Raw genomic sequence first — 8,278 nt, forward strand, 5'->3', positions numbered from 1 at the left:
TCTCTCTCTCTCTTCCTTGATGGAGGGCCATGACAGGGCGTGTTGAAGGCGAGCATGGCCCCTTGAGTAGAGGAAACCCTACTGCAAGGCGAGCATGACCCTTGATTAGAGGCTAATCGAGCGAGGTGGGGAAGCCGATACGCACCGCGGGCAAGCCCGCTTAGCAAGAGACGGGGTCGAATTTCAACCTGCATCATACAGGTCATGGAAGGCATCTACGGATACGCGTTGGCCTGCAAATCAAATTTTGCTCCTGCTGCACGGCCGTGAGATAACCACAGAGGCGAAGATGATCAAGAGCTCGCCTGCGCAGTCGGCTGCCATGGCTGTAGGAGGTATTTCGACATTTTGTTTTTGGGGGCACCCTAATTTTGGGGTACCCACACCCCATTAAGGGTCACAGCCCACGGCCATGGCGCCCAGCTTGACTTCAAGGGAGGCTGCCCATAGGCCGTGCTCTTCCCCCATCCTCTTCTTCGATGTTTCGACAAGATTGTCAAGGCACAGTATTGTCCAACTTCTGCAACCTCAGCAAAGGACGGTCGTAAACGGCAACTCCAAAGCACTTGTTGAGTCTATGATTGTCGACAGAGAACGGAAACTACCTAGCACCACCAGTAAGGGCGACAAGCAGGGCATGCAAGGTGCAAGAATGATATTGGAAAATCGGAGCCATGCAGGGAATGCAAATCAAAGGGTGTTTTGGGTGGTTACTGAAAGTCGTAACTGGCCTATTAATACATGCACTGGGCAACACAAAGTGTTAGCCAACTTTTAAGAAAAAACTTGCCCAATAGCATGTTCCAACAATGATCCAAGGGATGTGCTAGTGGTTTGACTGGACCAAGGTTCAACAAGAGCACAAGGATTCAAACTAATCCACAGGTTTGAGGTCTCATGTTTTTAAGGTTTTCTCATTCTATGTATGATGTCAATTGCAGGGGATATTCCAGATATTTGCACAAGTTAATTCTTTCTTCAATAATTATTCTTGTCCAATCAAGGTCGCCGTGAATGATGATGCACCGCAGGTTGCTACTAATTGGTACTGTTATTCAATTACATGCAGGAAAGTACATGAAATTCCTACAATGGGTATGGTACAGATGTTGGCATGGCCGACTAATTCTTTTTTTTTCTGTTTTCTTCATTTACGTTTTCTTTGTGCCCTTAAGGTAAATATTTATATGCCTTGGGTACGGCATTTTGCTCGACAAAGCCACAGAGTGGTGGGAATTACTTTCGATATACCACCATCATAAGCTACACGATGGTACTTCCATCATGTTTTCACAATGAACAAGGCTCCACCAAGGCAAAGTTACCTAGCAAGTAAGGGCAATACCGGGCATGGTCGCTGACTTGACGGATAAGCAAGGATTCTGGAAGGAGGGCTCCATATCTACATATATGTCAAGGACAATATTTACGTATATCCCAAAGACAACATAATCAAGCCAAGCAGGTACACAGTACATATTTCGCAAGTTTTTCTGCTTTTCAGTATATGGGGCCAATTCAACAAGGTCGATTATCAGTAAATGCTCAACAACATCGACTTTCTTTCGCTCTGTAAATTGGCAAGCATATCTCTACACTATAAGCATAGAAGTTTTTTTGTGAAGCACGGCTTTTACAATTGCTCAATTTTGTATTGAGACTTCGCACGTTTGGCATATGGTTTGACCATACAAAATTGCAAAGAAATAGGCAATGTGTTTGTAGGTTAATTCATATTGCACGTTATTTCATTATGTACCAGATAGGTGTATAGGATATACGATGGCGTCTGTGCAGATATGGCTATAAGCCGTTTTGGAACCAGTTTTTCCTTCCACATTCATGACAACTGGTTACCGCAACGAACAAGTTAGCCAACTTTAAGTTTTTTCCTGTTTACACTTTATTTGGCAATTACTGTCGTTCTGCAAAGCAAAGTGCTCTGGCAATTTTATATGAAACAAGGTTTCAGGGAACTAGCCAAATAGGGAATCACAGCTCACTGCATCCCTACCAATCTAAAAACTGTGCAAGGCACTAAAGAATCCCTACCAGTCTACATTGTGCAAGGCACTTATAGTTTTGGTTCTCACACAGGAGGCCATCACTCTCCACAAGGGCTTACATTCTGCATGCAAGGCATGCTAGGGCGATGGATTCAATTTTACCGCTTCATGCATTCCACTTCCGCTATCACACTTGCAACTCTGTCAATGACAATCACGACCCCGGCAAGGCCGGTGGATCGGACTCCGTTTTGTGTTTTTTTGTTACCTCTCTCGATGAGACAATCATACAGAAAAACTGGGGAATGCTTATACGATAAGCTGCACTTCACGCATAAGATGTCTAAGAGCACACATTCTGGGCACACACTCTACAAATTTAAGGAAAGTTCCTCCGCCTAGCATGCTCTTCTTTTATCTCTTTTTCTTATTTCTTTCAAGAATAACGAAACTCTTCTCAGAAGCTTTTGCTACATATTCTACTCGTGAGTCATCTTGAGTCAAGGTGCTCTAACTCACAGCTAGCACATGGCTAAGATTCTACTCAAATTAGTCTTCATCGGTTCGTCGATTGAACACTATTTTGCATCAGGGCTATGAGCCAAACAGGCTAAGAGATGATGTCAGGAGAAGGGTAAGGCCCAACTATTGGCATTCTTTGGGTGATTGTTTTCAAGATATACCCAAGAAAGTACACATCAACGTAAATGGACAAGCAAGAGTCTTGTCATTACGGATGTTTAGGGTGTCTTTTTTGCACTATATGTTTCTAGTGCGATGCTCAAGTTGAGTTTTTGATACTCTTGCACTTACATCAGTTGATCTATACCATGGAGTCTAGAGGCAGCACACAGTTGACGAGCATGGCTGTTGATACGAGCTAAACATTTGACTTATGTGGATTTATTGCTCTCACTATAGCACTACGGCGTCTCTATGGACATACTGTTTTGGGGTAAGACACGGCGGGTGATTGTTACATCACCCCATAGGCATTTAGGATCATCGGTTGATCTGCATTGAGAATCACAGTTGATCTCTCCCAGTTACACTTTCAAGGAAAGAATTCTGCAATCTACCACACGCGGTAGCAGATGGACACACTTTCCAAGTTGATTCCAATCATTCTATACACGGTTGACTATGTTATTTACCGTTATCTGCTAATTCAGCAGTTTCTACAAAGAGTCTTACCAAGGGGTTTGACTACGTAGATTCTAATCCAAGGGCTTGCATTGCAAAGGCAACACCCAAGGTTTCCAGTGCAATTCTGTTTGTTTTCTTTCAAGTAGGGGACATGCTCCTCTCCATTGGAATACAGGTAAGTGTACATTACGTTCAAATCTCCGGGTACGCATCTATTGATTCGGTGTTATTCCATTCTTAGTATGCTTTGCTCGATTTTTCAAGACGTATAAGTACGCTTGAATGTTACAGATCCATGCCAAGGGCATGTCAGTACAAAGTATTTTGGGCCAAGTGTCCAATCTATCTTTCTGCTTTATGCTGTTACGAACCTACTTGTAGGATTCAATTTGGCACATGTTGTCACATGGAATACAACATGGTCTCGGCACTCAAGGAGTTCGGTTTAGCCAGTGTGGAGCAATGAATGAGGGTCCCTCTCACTTTTGTTGCAGAGTGTTTAGAGTTACCTCCACACACAAGTATATTTTGTACTTGTAGGATGTTCTTTTTCAGACATCCTTAGTTGAGACATATTCCACATGTGGCAAATATGAGTCTCTGGGACTGACACTGGCGCCCCCTATTTCAAATATGTGTCATGACAAAGTCCCTAAGTGCTGGTCTCATCTGTTTTTTAGACCATTTTTAGCACGACGTATCAGGAACAATTTCATGGCCAAAAATTGTCGGATACTTAGAATGCCTTGTTAAGGTACAAGTATTGCTAAACGACATTACAGATGGTTGTTTATACATATAGCAAATGAAAATGTTTCATTGTCTGTACCTAGAAGTGATCAGTGTTTCACCTTCTATTATGGTTCAGACATTTAATCAAAGCTTGCAAAAGATGGCAAATGAAAGTATTTAGTTTCTTTTCAGAACTATTTACATTCCTGTTAATGTGTGCTAGGCGCACCACATTTGCCATAACTATTGGCAAGAATTACCACAGATATACGGGTTCGGATTTGTTTTTTGCTAAATGCATACACACTAGGTGTTATGGGCCCTAGTGTTTATGAAGCATTTTGCACTCTATGTGTACTATCTCTATGAGATTACTTTTGAGTCTACTAATCACCAATAGAGGTCATGGCTTGGTTTACGTGTTTGTGGATTTTTTCACGTTAACCCCAATGGTTCTCCCGAACATTGTTGATTCCCCATTTACCAGTCATTTGGGAAGATTGTCTGTAAACCATGGGGGAAACACAGCTCAGTACTGTCAGTATCCAAGGGGATTGACAGATTGCAAAGTGTAGTCCTAGGCTACAGGATATGCAAAGTGCGTACACCTCAATACTGTCAGTATCCAAGGGGATTGAAAGATTGCAAAGTGTAATCTTGGGCTACAAGATATGAAAAGTGCGTACATTAGCACCAAGCAATCAAATTCATAAGCATTTATTGCTCTTTTTGGAGTTTACGCATGTTGCGACTAGGAAGTCTCTTCATGTATAACTCAGGTTCTCAACCTTGAACACTCATTAGGGTGGGGTTGTTTATTGATGATGAAAATTGAGACCAAGTCAAGGACTTAAAATTGGCTAATGAGTTATGTCAGCAAGTTACTTTCATGGACTTTCATAAAAAGTGACAAGAGGTACTCTTTTTGGTACACCTGTGTTGTGGTAAATTCGTTTACCATGCTCATGAGCGTGCTAAATGGAGTCTACACACTATGTTTGGATAGGAACCGGTACCATCCGATGGTTACAAATGGACAACAATGTAGAAAATCAAGATGTTACTCTTGGTTTCATTGAACCTCCTACTGAACCGAGTTCCACTCAAATGAACCGTTGGATCCATGTGGGATGTTACGGTAGAAAACATTAGTGTTCTTATGAAGATACCATCACTTGTGTTTTCGCGGACAAAAACGCTTATCCAAGGGGGGAGTAATGTCAGGACAATGGTAGGACCATTCCGGGCCAAGGGCCAGGACGGACATGCAGTCAAGGGGGTCCCTATATTTAGAAAGCCAAGGGCCTATATAGGGCATGGCTGGGTGGTTATGAGCATGTTCAGTTCCCCTGTCCTTTCACAAACAGGTGCATCGAAAAGAGTTTGCCTTCCCTTATTCGCTTGGTAGTGACCTTAGAAAAGTGTAGCGAACAGGTTTGCATCGCCTGCAACAAAATACCAATGTGAAGGAGACGTTTAAGTCCATGCGGTCCTAACTGTCATGTCGTTCTCTCCCATCACCTCCCCTAATCTAGGGGGTGGTACCATTGCTTCTCTCTCCCACGTCTACCTCTCATGAAACCGCATGGCGGTACCACCCCTCACAGACCACTCATCAGCCAAAACCCAGGCTCTGCTTTTCAGGCATGTCCATCTAGTCTATTTAATCAACAGTTTTTTCAGAACCTCCCTCAGGGTTTTGTAGAACAACTACAATAAGCTTAGGATAGTGGTGATTCCTTTCCAAGGTATACTCCCGCAGCGCCAGCAGGACCACATCCGGGCCCTCCTCAGGAGGTCCCCCCTTGGCCCTTCCCCAATGTTACCCTTAATGTTCTCGACCGACACAGCCCGGGAGTGACTGTTGTCAACATGGGAGTCAATTCTCGAGGTAAGCCACTGGTAATTCTTTGCTTTCTGCTCCCAATTTTCAAGATCCTAGTCTGAAGAACTTATTTGATAAATGCTCTGTGCAGGATGCTAGCCTGAAGCTGGAACAAATGTTGATCGTCATGCATAGAGTCTCAATCCTCAAAGACTCTCTGGAAGCAAGAAGGCATGAAGACCTGCAGCGATTGCTCACCGAGAATGGCTTTGTAGAGGCTATCTATAATTGGCTACAGGAGATGAACGATGAAGTGCTTGAGCTAGCCAGTAAATATGAGGAAGCCATTAACTTTGCCAATAGGCTTCAGGAAGAGATAGTCTGACTGTGAAGGATGCTAGCCTGAATCTGGAACAAATGCTGATCGTTAGGCATAGAGTCTCAATTCTCAAAGACTCTCTGGAAGCAAGAAGGCATGAAGACCTGCAGCGATTGCTCGCCGAGAATGGCTTTATAGAGGCTATCTATAATTGGCTACAGGAGATGAAGGATGAAGTGCTTGAGCTAGCCAGTAAATATGAGGAAGCCATTAACTTTTCCAATAGGCTTCAAGAAGAGATAGTCTGGCTGTGAAGGAAAAGGACTACATGGTTATTGCAAACCCTAAACCCCCGAAAATTAGTAGGCCACTCCTTGTAAAGTCTGAAACTTGGCCTTTGCGCCTGTCCCTAGTGTTTTCTAACTCAAAACCCCCTACATGGGTGTTAAGTTGTAATTTTGTTTCTCCCTTATAAATTCAAAACGCGTATTTGGTAAAAAAACCCTAAACCCGCAACAAATAGGGTTTACCTTCCCCTTATTTGCTTAGTATTGACCTCTGTACTAGCAGACATCACTTATATTTTTTGAGGTGAGTACCAAGAAAACAGGGGCATCGAACAAAGTGGCCTTCCCTTATTCGCTTGGTACTAACCAAGGAAAAGTGTAAAAGCAAACATCCTATGGTAAAGATGATGGTCAATACCAAGAAAACAGGTGCAGCAAACAGGGTTTACCTTCCCTTATTCGCTTGGTACTGACAACACAAAATACAAGTTCATAAATGGGTAGTAAGTAGCATACCTCTTCACTGTGTGTAGAGTTCTGCGTCACTAAAGCACTGCAGAACAAGAGTAAGAGAAGGATGCGTGAGAGTAAGAGGTGATGTGCAAAAAGAGTTGGGATGGTTTGCTTACCGTAGCGTCGATGGGGGTAGAGTTAATTAAAATGATGTGCAGTAGAGGACGCGAAAAGAGGCAGAATAGTTGAAATGTTTGGTGGGGTACTGCCTCTAAACTTTGAATGCTTACCTCGGGGAGGGTGACAACTTCACTTATGTGCGAGATTGTGGTTGGTAAATCGTACTGCATGGGAATCTGAGACCATTTATTATTGGTTGTCCTTGTGAGCGCGGCCCATGTGCCTTTTTGAGTGACCGTTTAGGGTCATACAGATGCCAATCGCCCTTGCAGTCGCCATCTCCATCTCCAAGTGGAACAAATAGATCACCATTGCCTTTGCCTTTTCTGCGCTCTTCCCCTTGGCCAGCTCTCGTGATCTTGCATTTAGAGTCAGACGTCGATCGCCCTTGTAATCGCCATCTCCATCTCCAAGTAGAACAAACAGATCGCCATTGCCTTTGCCTTTTCTGCACTCTTCCCCTTGGCCACCTGTCGTGATCCTACATTGAGAGTCAGATGCCGATCCCCCTTGAAGTCGCCATCTCCATCTCCAAGTAGAATAAATAGATCGCCGTTGCCTTTGCATTTTCTGCGCTCTTCCCCTTGGCCACCTCTCGTGATCTTGAATTGAGAGACCTCGACTAGGTCGAGTCCTTTGCTATCGCGTTGCCATCGCCATCGCCACCTTCCGGTTCTTGTTGTCGGCGGCCTGCGACATCACCATCCAACTCGGCACCATTGGATATTGCAGAGACAGGTTCTTTCTCCCTGCCTCTCTCCCCTTCCTCTGTGCTGTTAACTGTGTGTGCACCGAAGCCACTGCATTAGGGTAAAATTAAAAGTCTCAAACCGCATGGTTGGAATAATTACTCCTTATGTTACCATGCCTGAGTTTGGGCATAGTGAGTGAGTAGGCCTATAAATCTATCACTGATAACATTAAATTCTCTATTCTTATCCACCTGTTCCGAATGCTGGGGTTACAGGACAGAACCAAGTGAATAGGGCCCTTTGGAGATTCTTGGGCCCCTATTCGCTTGGTTCTGACTCAAGTGACGTCACCTTTTATGACATTAGTGCATAGGACAGAACCAAGAGAATAGGGCCCTTCGAATCTTGGGCCCCTATTCGCTTGGTTTTGACTCAAGTGACGTCACCTTTTATGACATTAGCGCATGGGACAGAACCAAGAGAATAGCGCCCTTCGGAGATTCTTGGGCCCCTATTCACTTGGTTCTGACTCAAGTGACGTCACCTTTTATGACATTAGTGCACGGGACAGAACCAAGAGAATAGAGCCCTTTGGAGATTCTTGGGGCCCTATTCGCTTGCTTTTGACACAAGTGACA

This window comes from Adiantum capillus-veneris, chromosome 6, assembly GCF_014529385.1.
Source record: "Adiantum capillus-veneris isolate H3 chromosome 6, ASM1452938v2, whole genome shotgun sequence".
NCBI lineage: Eukaryota > Viridiplantae > Streptophyta > Polypodiopsida > Polypodiales > Pteridaceae > Adiantum > Adiantum capillus-veneris.